The 15407-nt window shown below is 42.2% G+C and overlaps 1 pseudogene; it reads left to right on the plus strand.

The window, feature by feature from the left end:
* Window positions 1–301: 301 nt before the first annotated feature.
* On the plus strand, window positions 302–774 carry LOC100400861 (large ribosomal subunit protein eL31 pseudogene; annotated as a pseudogene).
* The last annotated feature ends 14633 nt before the right edge of the window (window positions 775–15407 follow it).

The following is a 15407-nucleotide window of genomic DNA, read 5'->3' on the forward strand; positions in this document are numbered from 1 at the left end:
GCCATCTCAACTACCCAACATGCTGGCATTACAGGCATGAGCCACTGTGCCCAGCTGGTTGCTGCATTCTTAATTTCAGTTTCCATGAAAATGCAAATTTTGTTAGATTTACAAATGTTTGTTTCATCTAATTTTATTTTTTTCCCAACAATTTGGGGCATTTATTATTTCCCAGAGATAAAGAGAATCCACTTGGAACTGAATATAGCACACCTTTTGTTCTTTTCTTCATTGGTAGGTATTAGTGTTTAGAATTACATTCTCCTCATCAGAAGCATTAAGAATCCATGCCTCGAATTCCTCACGCTCTTCCTTTTCACCTCGGACCCGACAGAATGGCTCCCGCAAAGAAGGGTGGTGAGAAGAAAAAGGGCCGTTCTGCCATCAACGAGGTGGTGACCCGAGAATACACCATCAACATTCACAAGCGCATCCATGGAGTGGGCTTCAAGAAGCATGCCCCTCGGGCACTCGAAGAGATTCGGAAGTTTGCTATGAAGGAGATGGGAACTCCAGATGTGCACATTGATACCAGGCTCAACAAAGCTGTCTGGGCCAAAGGAATAAGGAATGTCCCATACCGAATCCGTGTGCGGTTGTCCAGAAAATGTAATGAGGATGAAGATTCACCAAATAAGCTCTATACTTTGGTTACCTATGTACCTGTTACCACTTTCAAAAATCTACAGACAGTCAATGTGGATGAGAACTAATCGTTGATCGTCAAATACATCAAATAAACTTTAAAAATTGCCTTTAAAAAAAAAAAAAGAATCCATGCCTCTGGCCAGGCACAGTGACTCATGCCTATAAGCTCAGCATTTTGGGAGGCTGAGGCAGTCAGATCATGAGATCAGGAGATCAAGACCATCCTGGTCAACATGGTGAAATCCAGTCTCTACTAATTATATAAAAATTAATTGGGTATGGTGATGCGTGCCTATAATCTCAACTACTCAGGAGGCTGAGACAGGAGAAACACTTGAACCTGGGAGGTGGAGGTTGCAGAGAGTCGAGATCATGTCACTGCACTCCAGCCTGGTGACAGAGTGAGACTCCATCTCAAAAATAAAATAAAATTCATGCCTTCAAGGGACTGTGGGGTCGTGACAAATTAAAACAGAATTCCTTCCTGGACAGTTCATAAATCAAAAATGGAAATAATCGTGGCTAAATCTATGAAGCACCCCCAGAGAAAGCACTCTGAACAGAGAAATTACATTGTAACAAAAATTAATTCAGCTCACATTGTTGTTTGCTGGTTTTCTTTTATGAAAAAAAGGTACCTTCCACTCCCAAAATTAGCTACTTTGCAATGGCCAAAATATAACTATCAGTTTTAAGCTTTTAAAGTGAAAAAGTGTGTTGAAAGAGGAATACTTATACCATTCAAGGATTCTGAGGATTTTCTTTTTAATTTTTAATTTTTTGTAGAGATGAGATTTGTCACATTGCCCAGTCTAGTCTTGACCTCCTAAACTCATATGATCCGCCCACCTCAGCCTCCCAAAGTGCTGGGATCACAGGCATGAGACAACTGTGGCAGCCTGGATTCTGAGCTTTTTTTTTTTTGAGACGGAGTTTCGTTCTTGTTACCCAGGCTGGAATGCAATGGTGCGATCTCAGCTCACCGCAACCTCCACCTCCTGGGTTTAAGCAATTCTCCTGCCTCAGCCTCCTGAGTAGCTGGGACTACAGGTGTGCGCCACCACGCCCAGCTAATATTTGTATTTTTAGTAGAGACGCGGTTTTACCATCTTGACCAGGATGGTCTTGATCTCTTGATCTCATGGTCCACCCGCCTGGGCCTCCCAAAGTGCTGGGATTATAGGCGTGAGCCACCGCACCCGGCCTCTGAGCATTTTTAAAACACCACCACACTCAGTGCTCTAGCCACCAGGAATCCTTGATTAGTGAAAAGATTTCCCATACATTCCTGGGTGAGCACTATGAGGTTTGGTGGTACCTGTAAATAGTGTTTTGAAGGTCTTTTAACAGACAATTCCTGGACACCTACAGGCTGCTAGATCCCACACTAGGAGCTGAGGAATAAACAGACATAAATGAGCTCAGCGGGGATCAAAGTCTAATGACAGGAGACAAACTTGAAAATTACCATTATAAATTATTGTAGATATAGTCAGACTTATTTTAGTTCAAACTCCCCTTCTCGTACTTTAAATCTCTTATTCTAAGAGCATCTCATCCCTTTAAAACGTTAATATGTCTGGCAGAAAACTTTTCTATACAGTGAAAAAAAAAATGGAATTATGTCAGGCACACTAAATGATACCAAGAAAAATATTTATAGTTGCAGGGCAATGCAATTTGATAGAAGTTTACGATTGGTTTCAGTTTTTCTTTAAGAGAAAAATCACATACCTGTATAACCACATATGAAAGAGAGAATGTGTAAAACATACCATGAATTTTAAGTCTTACCTGGAACTAGTTTTAAACACCACACAGACTCTACATAAAAGGGATGTGTCAGGCATATTGGCCCCTTGGAATGGAGGGGACAATAAAAACATGTTCAGGATGACACTTCACACAAGAACTCCTTCAGAAACATTTTAGAAGTTTCATTATTAGTGTAAGTTTTGCTAAGTGAGTTGACCACCCCAAAAAAATCACAGCTAACATCATCAACTTAAGTAGCTCTAATGGTTTTGTTTCAGAAGTCAAACTGTTTCTTAGTATCCAACACCTTTCCCATTGGTCAACTAAAAAGAAAAAGAAATTTGATAGGAACCTTGCATAGCTGAAGTTTTCCAAAGACAATTAATCAGGAGGCCAATGCATTCGGAATGCTAGCAGCTTCCCTGTATTCTGAAATTTCTTTTCAAAATCCATGTTAAGAGAAGTCATCATCTAAGGCAGCAGTCCTTAAACTTCAAAGATCTACAGAACACTAAGGATACTTTCTGCAGAAAGCACAAATGTTACCCCTGAAATCCACAGCTTAGGGTTAAGAAGCCCTGCTCTACAACTAAGAAGCAAGGACGGAAGGATCCTTCTTGTTAACCCCTTACAGTAAGGCACAGCTCTCTGATTCTGCAACTAAATAATGCCTGGCAGATAGTAAAGAACTCAACCAATATCTGGTGAATGAACGAATGAATGAATGATGAGTATGTTATTTGTACTATGATTTACTTATTTATTTATCTAGAGACAGAGTCTTGCTCTGTCACCCAGGCTGGAGTGCAGTGGTGTGATCTCGGCTCACTGCAACCTCTGCCTCCTGGGTTCAAGCAATTCTCGTGCCTTAGCTGCCTGAGTAGCTAGAACTACAGGCATGTGCCACCACAGCTGGCTAATTCCTGTATTTTTAGTAGAAACGGAGTTTCACCATGTTGGCCAGGCTACTCTCAAACTCCAGTGATCCACCCACCTTGGGCTCCAAAGTGTAGGGATTACAGGCATGAGCCACTGCACCCAACCTGAACTACAGTTTAGTCATGACAAATTTTGTCAAATTTAAGGAAAATATAAGACTTCTTTAATATTACCTTTACTGACATATCCTAATTACTCTTCTTTTACCTTTTCTTCTGAAATAATTATAGACTCACAAGGAATTGCCAAAATAGTGCCGAGATTGGTATACTCCTCACTCAGCTTCTCCCAATGGTAACATCTTACATAACCTGCATTGCATTATTAGAGGCAGAAAACTGACCGGCACAAAGCAAGTTAACTGGACAACAGATCTGACTTGGATTTCACCATTTTTTGCATGTACTCATCTAACTACCTTTTCTGTTTGTTTTTGAGACAGGGTTTTGATCTGTTGCCCAGGCTGGAGTGCAGTGGTGTGATCACAGCTCACTGTAGCCTCAACCGCCTAGGCTCAAGCAATCCCCCACCTCAGCCTCCAGAGTGGCCGGGACAACAGGTGCACACCAACACGCCTGGCTAATTTTCTTTTTGTATAATTACCTTTTCATATAAGCAAATAAAAATACAAACTCTCACATTCTCACCCCTTACAAAAAAGGTTTACCAGAATTAAAATACTGTGGCAGTCAAAAATGGAACCGATTTTCATCAGCTCAAAGCATAAAAATGACAAAGGTGTTAGCTATCTTAAAACTGTTCTAGCTCCAGCTTTACCCACAGTGTGTCTCCCCACCATGACTTTGATTTGAAGGCTATTCCTAAGACATTAGGCACAAATATAAATGCAAAAATTCATCAAAGAGAAGCATCATATGACTAGAATAATTTTGCTTTCAGAGAACAGACCCAACACTATATTCATTTGATTAAGGTAAGTTTCTACACTGTGAAGAATTGTGGTTCCGAGAGGAAAATGGCCAGGTCTTTTGAATAGCTGTCAAGCAAGACAGAAGTGTGGCAATGTGGAAAATACATGAGTTCCTGAGTCATAAATTTGGGATTTATGTAATATCCTTCGATTTCTAATTGTAGATCCTTGAACATCTCACTTAACTTCTCTGAACTTCAGCTATAGGAACAACTGGAGAGGTCTGCTGTTCTACTTTTTAAATAGGGGTTTTGTGATCTAAGAATCAGTAACATGGATGAAGGGGCTTCTCAAAACTGCAAAGCGCTTTGTGCATACAAGTTGTTCCTGCATTCTCACAGCCCCCTGCTGTGCCTACCACCCATAGAATGACAAGCCACCCACAAATGACAACCCACACAGGCTCCTCTGGCCTGAAGAGGCTGCAAAGCAAAGAGCCTGCACCTTCCTCCTCTTCTTGCAACCAAAATACTTGATTTCCCACAGAGAAAGAGCTGTTACCCTTGTGTCAGTTCCATCTGCGATGGAGTATGATAAATTAATTGCATCCACTATCATCACAACATTTCAAAATATCAGAATGATACTATGTCCCACGGTATCCATGATGATGGATTTTTTAGATGTCTACTCATTTTGAAAGCTTACAGAATCATCAGCATCGTCGGCATAATGCCCATGTCGTTCTTGATCAATTAAAAAGGCTGGGATCAAATCTCTTTTGTACGCTTTACAAAGCCATCTATGACAAGACCCACTTCATAGGTGTCTTGACACCAGCCACAGCGCCCATATTCCCCAGCAAAATCGTGCCATTCACGGCCTCCATGATTTTTATGACTGGCAGTGTCCCTACCCCACCTTCATCTGGCTTACCTGTGCTACTTCTTTAATCAGGTAAGACGGGCATCCTCAAATAGGAGGTGTCCCCAGGTGCTCCATCAAAACCTATGCATCTGTATGTAATATTCCACACTGTTCGGGAACTATCTCCTCTTTATTTCCCTTTTCCATTTCGATCAACTTTGAATCTCTGGAAATTAGCATCATGCCTGACACTCTTTTTTTTTTTTTTTTTTTTGAGATGGAGTTTCGCTCTTATTACCCAGACTGGAGTGCAATGGTGCAATATCGGCTCACCGCAACCTCTGCCTCCTGGGTTCAAGCAATTCTCCTGCCTCAGCCTACTGAGCAGCTGGGACTACAGGTGTGCACCACAATGCCCAGCTAATTTTTTGTATTTTTAGTAGAGACAGGGTTTCACCACGTTGACCAGGATGGTCTTGATCTCTTGACCTTGTGATGCACCTGCCTCGGCCTCCCAAAGTGCTAAGATTATACGCGTGAGCCAGTGACCAGCCATGCTTGATACTCTTTTTTTTTTTTTTCCATGCCTGACACTCTTAAGTGCTCAAGTAATAAATGCATCCATTCACTGAACACAAGCTATGGTGTTAATGCTGTCAAGAGGAAGACGAATCAGCCAGTCTCTCTCTTACAAATCTCTGATATTATTGCTATGAACCTTATTTCTAAACATACTATCATCGGACAAAACCAACAGAAAAAAACAAAAACAGAAGTATTCACCCAGATTAGCCTTGAAACAAGTGAGAGGTCAAACTGCTTCATCTGGTTCATAACAAAAAAGCAAACAAAGAATATTATAGCAATGTGATTTTCAATTTAGCATACCACACCTTAAAACTGTGCATATTTTTTTTGAAGTTGAATTGGAAGAGAGATGGAATATAATCAGGATTAAAATTGTGATGCTTTGATTTCTTTCTTCAGCATACAAAAGCTTGGGGAATTCTAGAAAAACAAGTTGTGGTACATGGAACAAAAGCTGTAGCCAAAGCTTCATCGGTGTGAGGCCCGGCAGGGGTCATAATCACAGAGTCGGCTTCCTACCTTCCCATAAGGCTTTAAAGTTAAATGCTGAGGTCTGTTTCACAAGGACAACTATCCAAGGAATTATATTCAGGAGCCCAAATGGGTGCTTTGTAATGTCTTCAATTTCATACCTCCTAAGAAACAGAATCAAAAGTTTCATGATTGAGGCTCCAAAAATTAGTGACAGGAGGAAGGGGACAGGATGCCTCTTTTGGACCTTAGAGTACTCCTGGGAGATACTGTGGCATTCTCATGTACCCCAACAGAAGGGCTGAGGTCCCCCAAGTCCCAGGATGCTGACCTTCAACCCATCAGCTCCATTCACTGTCTAACCGCAGGACCAAGCGAAACTGCGCAGCAGGGAACACTCTTCTGCAGCAGTGAGCCCCAACAAAAGAATTCTAGACCAAGAAAACACTTTCTCAAAGGACATATTTTAGCTCACAAGAGGATTAATCTTACTAAATGAAGGCTTTAGTTTGTTTGAAAGGCTCTAACATGTCTGCCTGTCAGAAAATCACAAAAATTACTTTGAATTGATATGTTTCTCATACTGAGTAATTTCTGAGATAAAGGAAGTCAGTTTCCAACAAGACGGCCTCAAGATTTTAAATCTTAGCACCAATAATCCAAACACAAAAGCTGTAGTTCATACATGAAGCAGAATTTTAACAGTTGGCCTTGGAAGAAATTAGGTCATTTTCAAGTTCCCTAAGTACAAGTCAAATGAAACAGATAAAATATGGAGTTGAAAATTTTCAATAAGTTTCAACTCACTGTGAACTCAAGAATTCCTGCTTTGTCTATAAAATAGGCATCATTATAATGTAGCAGGATCTGTGGCACAAAATCATTTCTTGAGCCTATAAAGTTGGATAAAACTTGTCATTCACACTGAAAATTTTATTTCTACTTTGTCCAGTTAAAGAAAATTCCCAATCAATGACTACTAACTATGAACTGCAATAACTACTTGTAATAAAAATGATTTAGCAAAAAATAAAGCAGAGCAGCCTCCTTCAATTGCCACTGCAAACAAAGCTCCATAATTCATAAGACAAACAACTGTGCCAGTTACAACATAATATACAAATATATTCAAAGACTGAGATGATCCCTCCCTTTTACGGGATTAGGAAGAAACCTTAAACACAGGAAAGATATTTACACGACAAGAACATTTCATTCAACCCACTGTCTTGCTCATCTACTCTGCTGGTTACTAGAAGATGGTAGGCATGTAAAAAGAAATAGTGGTTTGCAGAGCATTTATAACTCCATGAAGTTGCATGCAAATTTATATGCACACGCTATATACACTTTTTTTGTTAGGGAGAATAATGCCTATCTAAAGGGTCCACAATCCCCAAAAAATTAAGAAATGCTGATGATACAGACAATATGCGCAGGCTTGTTCCCCAAAAATATTACTTACAAATGAAGTGGCTAAGAACGGCAGACAAGCAAATGGATACTGCATAAGCCCCCAAGGGAGGGCAGAATGCATAGGTCAAAGCTAATAGAAATGGTGCTGGACATGCTGCAAGGGTGAGCTGGGACCAAAGCTATGGAGGAATGAGTGTCAGGAAGAACATGGGACGCGGAGTCGAGGCTGCTCAGGCAAGCTGGCAATGCACTGCTGGGACTAACACACAGCCCAAGAATCAGGCTGCTCCAGCCCCACCATCACCACTGACCATGTGGCCTTGACCAACTTGCCTAACTTCATTTTCCTCTAAAAAATAGTGCTACCTGGCCAGGCACAGCGGCTCACGCCTGTAATCCCAGCACTTCGGGAGTCTGAGGCAGGCAGATCACAAGGTCAAGAGTTCAAGACCAGCCTGGCCAATATGGTGAAACCATGTCTCTACTAAAAATACAAAAAGTAGCTTGGCATGGTGGCGTGCGCCTGTAATCCCAGCTACTCAGGAGGCTGAGGCAGGAGAATTGCTTGAACCTGGGAGGTGGAGATTGCAGTGAGCCGAAATTGCGCCACTGCCCTCCAGCCTGGATGACAGAGCAAGACTCCATCTAAAAAAAAAAAAAAAAAAAAAAAAAAGTGCTATTCATGTCATCTATCTCAGATGATTATTACAGAGATTAAATGAGATCCTGAATGTAAAGTGCTTAGCACAGCACCTGGCCAGTGGCAACACTCAATAATTTCCATTGTTGTTACTACTGCCAATACGGCTATAGTAGTGTACGGTGACCACCATCAACGTCATCCTCCCAGGAAATGTCCATTTTAAGGCACAGATGAACTCAGCTGCATGATGCATCTTAGGCCCCCTGCCACACTCCTCCTTTATACAAAGCCTGAGGGTTCACAGGAAATTCTCACATTTCTTCCCCACATCACCCCCACCCGTTTCAACTTGCATAAGAAAGAGGTTGGCAGTTGGCTCCCACAGGGCCTCACCAACGCCTCATCCCAATGAACCAACCAAGACTTGAGGAGAAAGAAAAGCTGGATCTGGAGGCAATATGTTAGGCATTCAGTAGCAAATACTAAAATCACAACTTAGAAGACAAATAACCTGTGAAGAGTCCAGAGACAGAAAGCAAAAAACAGTTGATCACAGAACTCCCTCTCAGCTCCATTTTCCCTCATGTTAGTTTCATCCTATCTAGATAGTTCCACCCAAAGATTCATAGGTAACTATGAGCAGACCTGGGGCATGTGTCCACACTTAGCTACCCTAAAAGCCAGAGAAACCAAGAATGAGACAGGTGGCCAACCCCCATCCTAAAATAAAGGCATTATTGTTGGCCAGGCACAGTGGCTCACGCCTGTAATCCCAACACTTTGAGAGGCTGAGAAGAGTTGATCACCTGAGGTCAGGAGTTCAAGACCAGCCTGACCAACACGGTGAAACTCTGTCTCTACTAAAAATACAAAAATTAGCTGGGTGTGGTGGCACATGCCTCTAATACCAGCTACTCAGGAGGTGGAGGCAGAAGAATCCCTTGAACCCAGGAGGTGGAGGTTGCAGTGAGCTGAAATCGCATCATTGCACTCCAGCCTGGGTAACAGAGAGAGACTCTGTCTCAAAAAAAAAAAAAGGCAAGTGGCAAGGAGAATGGTATTTCAAAAATTTATCTCTGAGTTAGGGTCTTTTTCTTTGAAGAAAAAAGAGGGTGGCGACTTCTGCTAATAAGAAAAGAATAGGGAAGATGAATGCTTGGTGGGAAACCATCCATGTTAACAATAAGTAATGATCAACTGGCAGCATTTAATAGTGTTTTTCATTCACATATGCCTCACTAAAGGAGACAGACTTAAGGGTGACACAATTTCTCAGTGTGCTGCTGCTGCTTCAGTGGTGCAGGAATGATTTAATATTTATCACTATTTCAAATTAAAAGCATTACTAAATATGTATGTGCTAACTGTAGTACCAGAACATGCCATGTAATTGAAATGTATCCAAAAGCTAAACATTAAAGCCTGCTTAAAAATAGAAATAAATGCCATACTAAAAAATACGTTGAGGCTGGACACCGTGGTTAACACCTGTAATCCCAGCAGTTTGCGAGGCCACGGCAGGTTGGTTAGCTGAGGTCAGGAGTTCAAGACCAACCTGGTCAACATGGGGAAACCCCATCTCTACTAAAAATACAAAAATTAGCCAGGCATGCTGACAGCTGCCTGTAATCCCAGCTGCTCGAGAGGCTGAGGTGGGAGAATTCCTTGAACCCAGGAGGTGGAGGTTGCAGTGAGTCAAGATCATGCCACTGCACTCCAGCCTGGGCAACAGAGTAAAAGTCCATCTAAAAATAAAAAGTATGTTGAAACTCTCGTATGCATACTGCTGATGGGAGAGTATATCAGCATTGCCACTTTGGAAGGAAATTTGGAAGTATCTATTAAAATTTGAAATGCATATACTGTTTGCCTCAAATATTTTACTTCTCAGTATCTATCCTGGAGAAATACTCACACAAATGTAAAGAAACACTAATACAAAAACTGCATAATTGTAATACCCAAAAAACAAAGCCAGAATCAAAAACATTAGCAACAACTCAAGCGCCCAGGGAAGGATTAAAACTATGATATATCCATAATACAGAATACCATGCAACAATGAAAAAGAAAGAAATAGAAATGTACTGGTATGTCATAACCTTCAAGACGTATTATTGTTAAAAGCTGAAAGTTGTATAATGCACAGCATAATACCATATACAGTTTTAAAGATAATTTCCATGGAAAATAAATAAATGCATAGAAAGTTTTAGAAGATATATGAGAGAGTGAAAATATTGGTTACCTCTGAGGAGAGGTTGGACAAGGAGAATTGTTAATATTTGAGCATTTTTCTCTGAGAAAGCTTCTACGTTAAAAAAAAGGAATTTGACACACTACCCTCTTGATCATCTTCCCTTTAACTAACCTGACACAATAGCACTTACCTTTTATTTGTGAACTTTAAAAATCTATCTTCCTTTTACAAAATGAGTGGGTTTGTGGAGTTTAAATAAATAGCACTAAATAAATTTAGCTTTTTCAAAAATTAACTTCCCTTGCTGATCTTACTGTATTTACAAAGCTCTTTGGTTGAAGAAAACTACCTCTTTTTTAAGGAAAGGGCATGGAAATGCCACTTTTAGTCTTAGTCAGACCACAAAGCATTTGCGAGCCATCGTTTACTGAATTTGCAGTAGCTCTGTACTGAGAGCTAATGGAAGTAGATGTAGATTTGAAGCAAACCCTGAGAAACCACCACACCAGGCCCATTTTCTTAATGGAAAGTGTGCTGATTCTGGAGTGGAAATAAGATGACGGAAGCAGGTACGGAACACTGCTTCCAGGTTGGCTGGTATTATGCTTTTACCTAATTGTGGGCCAGAATACTGGCTATTAATGAACCATCCTATAACAAAGCCTCAGCCAACATGAGGTAGTTGTGCCCATCCTGAGAAAGTTTTCACTGTTTCTGATGGAAGTGGAGTTTCAGATGATGGTACCTGGCCTTCTGCCCTTCCCCAAGCTTAGAACCTCTGACTGATGTGTATTAGAAGCACGCAGCTCCAGTGATGGCCATCACAGATGGGAAACACCACGCCTGGATCTGAGAGTGTGAGCCAAGTTTTTCCCCGGTGACAAATGCAAGCAAAGGCTCTTTTTCCATTTCATCAACATGCAGCATGGGAATGGAATGCCCGTAAAGTTGAGGGAGTATGTGTACCTAAGAGTCCGAATAGAGGAGGAAAAAGTGCAGCAAGTAGAGAGCTAGACACAACAAATCCCCCATGGCCATGCTACCTGTCCAGTTCCACATCTTGCAGATAACTGGACTGCCCTGCATCCTGTCTTCAGTGGTAGTGGAGCCACCAGACTGCCACTGCCTCCTGGTGCTCCCCCAAAGCACCTTGGAATTTGTGGGCAACAGAATAAGGACATCTGATAAGACATTTAAGTCCCTGGGCAGTAATAGCAGAGAGGAAGTGGATTAGGCTGAGAAAGCAGGAGAAAGATGTAGAATGGGACAGGGGGCAGTGGCTCATGCCTGTAATCCCAGCACTTTGGGAGGCCGAAGTGGGCGGATCATGAGGTGAAGAGATCAAGACCATCCTGGCCAACAGGGTGAAAACTGGTCTTTACTAAAAATACAAAAATTAGCTGGGCGTAGTGGCAGACACCTGTAGTCCCAGATACTCAGGAAGCTGAGGCCGGAGAATTGCTTGAACCCAGGAGGTGGAGGTTGCATTGAGCCAAGATCATGCCACTGCACTCCAGCCGGTGACAGGGCAAGACTCTGTCTCAAAAAAAAAAAAAAGATGTAGAATGGGTCAGCAGTATACCCGCATTTAGCACAGGATGGCCTGGAAATGAATGCTACTGCTTCTGCAAATTTCCATGATTCCTATGGTAACAATGTTGAGTGCTGTGACAGCCATGGCTGGTTTGCCTACCCAATATCCTTTTTTTATTTTGTTTTGTTCTGTTTTTTTGAGATGGAGTTTCACTCTTGTTGCCCAGGCTGGAGTACAATGGCATGATCTCAGCTTACCACAACCTCCGCCTCCTGGGTTCAACAGATTCCTGCCTCAGCCTCCCAAGTAGCTGGGATTACAGGCATGAACCACCAAACCCAGCTAATTTTTGTATTTTTAAAAATGTTGAGACAGAGTTTCACCATACTGACCAGGCTGATCCCAAACTCCTGACCTTGTGATCCACCCTCCTTGGCCTCCCAGAGTGCTAAGATTATAGGCGTGAGCCACTGCACCCAGCCTCCAATATCCCTTTTCTAACTCTTCCTTACTACCAATAACAACCTTGATGTTTGGGGGAATGATAACACGCTCAATTAAAAACTATAATTTCCTTTCCTTCCTTATAGATAAGATCATAAGATATAATTTTGGCCAATATGATGTAACTGATGTGTGGGCTTCTGGGAAATCTCTTTATAAAGAGAGGCAATTCAGCTGGTGCTCACCATTTGTTCTCTGACCTTCATCTTCTTCCTGCTGGAATGCAAGGATGGGGCTGGAGACAAGGCCGCCACCTTGTGACTGTGAGGTGACAAAACACACACTAAGGAAACCTGAGTGGAAATACTGGAGTCTGGTGATGGCCTCGTGAAACCATCCTAGCCCTGGGCTGCCTACTTCTGAACTTCTCATTACATGAGAAAAATAAACACCCACGAGTGTTAACCACTGGTGTTTGGGATCTGTTACTTGTAGCTGCATAGTAACTCAAGGAAATAAGCAGTTACTATACAAGCAGGCCTTGTTATAACACTGAATCCTCTCAATGACCCTACAAACTAGCTACTACCCATATCCCCATTTCAACCGAGGAAACTGAGACACAGTGAATTTAAATAAAATACTCTATGTCGGGGGTCCCCAACCCCCAGCCTACGGACTAGTACCAGTCTGGTCTATTGCTTGTTGGTAACAGCCACACAGCAGGAAGTGAGCACCAGGCAAAAAAGCATTACTGCCTGAGCTCTGCCTCCTGTCAAATCAGCAGTAGCATTAGATTCTCATAGAAGCATGAACCCTATTGTGAACTGCGCATGCGAGGGTTCTAGGTTGCATGCTTCTTATGAGAATCTAATGCCTGACCATCTGAGTTGAAATAGTTTCATCCAGAAACCACCACCACCACCCACCCTACTCCACCCCAGGTCTGTGGGAAAATTGTCTTCCAAGAAACTGGTCACTGGTGTCAAAAAGGTTGACGACCACTGCCCTAGATCACAAAGCTGACAAATGGCAAAGCTGAAACTTAAGTTTGAACACCAAGGCTATGGGTAAGAATAAGGAAGCCCAGCCCTCCTCAGGTCTCAGCCTGCAAAATTATGGAAACCTCAGCCTCACAGGTGCAGCAGGGTGTGAGGCAGGTCAGTGCCATCATCTATATTTTCTCCCCAGCCAGGAGAGCCTTCCAGCCCACACCCTCCAGGAAGCAACTTGAGGAAAATTTTGTTATTGCTTGTTCAAGGCACTCTTATATGTTTAGAATGTTGCTTTCCAGCCCTTTGTTGCTGTTTTGCTGGTGGAAATTAGGATTCTATTCATAAACATACTCCCAATCTTCCTTGGCTACAATAAGACATTCAGGTTATCTATGAATGGAGACACCAGTTTAGGAAACCATTTTTTTAATACAGAAATAACCCAAGTAAGCAGGCAAATCAGGTTCTTAAAATAAGAAGAAGAGAGGCCTGGCGTGGTAGCTCAGGCCTGTAATCCCAGCACTTTGGGAGGCCAAGGAGGGCAGATCGCAAGGTCAAGAGATCGAGACCATCCTGGCCAACATGGTGAAACCCCATCTCTACTAAAAATACAAAATTTAGCTGGGCAAGGTGGCGCATGCCTGTAATCCCAGCTACTCGGGAGACTGAGGCGAGAGAACCGCTTGAACCCAGGAGGCGGAGGTTTTGATGAGCTGAGATCGCAACCACACACTTCAAGCCTGGCAATAGAGTGAGACTCCGTCTCAAAAAAAAAAAAAAGAGGAGCAGGAAGAGGAAGGAATATGCAAATTCAAACTGATACCAACTGAATTGAGGGATAATGCCCAAGTTTACATCAATACCTGCAACTCCTGGTTATAAGTGTACTGACTTAGATTACTACTCCCCAGGCGCTCATGTCTGAAGTCCCAGTACTTAGGGAGTCCAAGGCAGAAGGATCGCTTGAGCTCAGGAGTTTGAGACCAGCCTGGGAAACACAGCAAGACCTCGTCTCTATTTTTTAAAAAAGGAAAGAAAAAGATTGCTACTCTATTTCAGAACATCTGCTCCAAACAAATTTACCAATGTCCCAGAAATTATAAATCTATTGTGATTTGTTACTCTTTTGAAACCAGAGCAAGTAATGAAAAATTCATACACAAATTTTTTATCAATATTATGTCTAAAATACATGCTGAAGAGACCACAGGTAGACTATGTACATTGTGGCACAGCTAAATTATTATTGCACAGCAATTTATGGTTTGAAATTTCAAAGTGTGACTTCATAAATAGTACATACCTAGCCTACAACATTGTATATTCCTTGAACACCAAGATATTAGTCAATGAACAACAGTTAATTCAAGAGAATACTCACTCTGCAGAGTAGCAGAGTGAGGGCAGTACAAACCACTTTGTGATATTACAAATTCTCCAGCTGGTGGTAGGAACAAGTAAAGAGAGAAAGGGAGAGGGAACAAGGGAGGAGGCAGAGAGAGCGAGAGAAGAGAGCACAAAGGAGAAAGCTGACCTGGGTATACCTTCCCATCCCAAGTATTTGGGTCAGCATTTAGCACATGTAAGGGTGCTCCGGCAAGTCTGGATAAACCAGACCATAGAGCCCACCTGACAACACCCAAACCCAAGGGGAGAGGCTGGAACAGGTCTTGCTAGATCTTTAGAATTTTGGAAACCAGTCTATATCCCCACCTCCTCCCACCAAGACTCTTAAGTAAACTCTCTAGGAAAAGAGCCCAATCTGCCAGAACCAGGTCAAAGAAACAAAATGGACTCAAGTTACGTTGCTAGGGCTGAGCAGTCAGGGGTGGAGGTTACTGTCAACCACCCATTAAGACACCATCTTAAAGGAAGTACTCCTGGCAGCTCTCAGAAGGACCCAGAAGCACCGGCATGGCTCTCCTAGGTGCAACAGGGAATGCAGAAGTCGCCTAAAACGCAGCACTATTGTTTAAAAGGTTATCGTCTATTCGGGAAGATAAATTATATGGCTCACATAAAGCAAGAAGCAAATC

Source organism: Callithrix jacchus, chromosome 4 (genome assembly GCF_049354715.1).
Source record: "Callithrix jacchus isolate 240 chromosome 4, calJac240_pri, whole genome shotgun sequence".
Classification (NCBI taxonomy): Eukaryota; Metazoa; Chordata; class Mammalia; order Primates; family Cebidae; genus Callithrix; species Callithrix jacchus.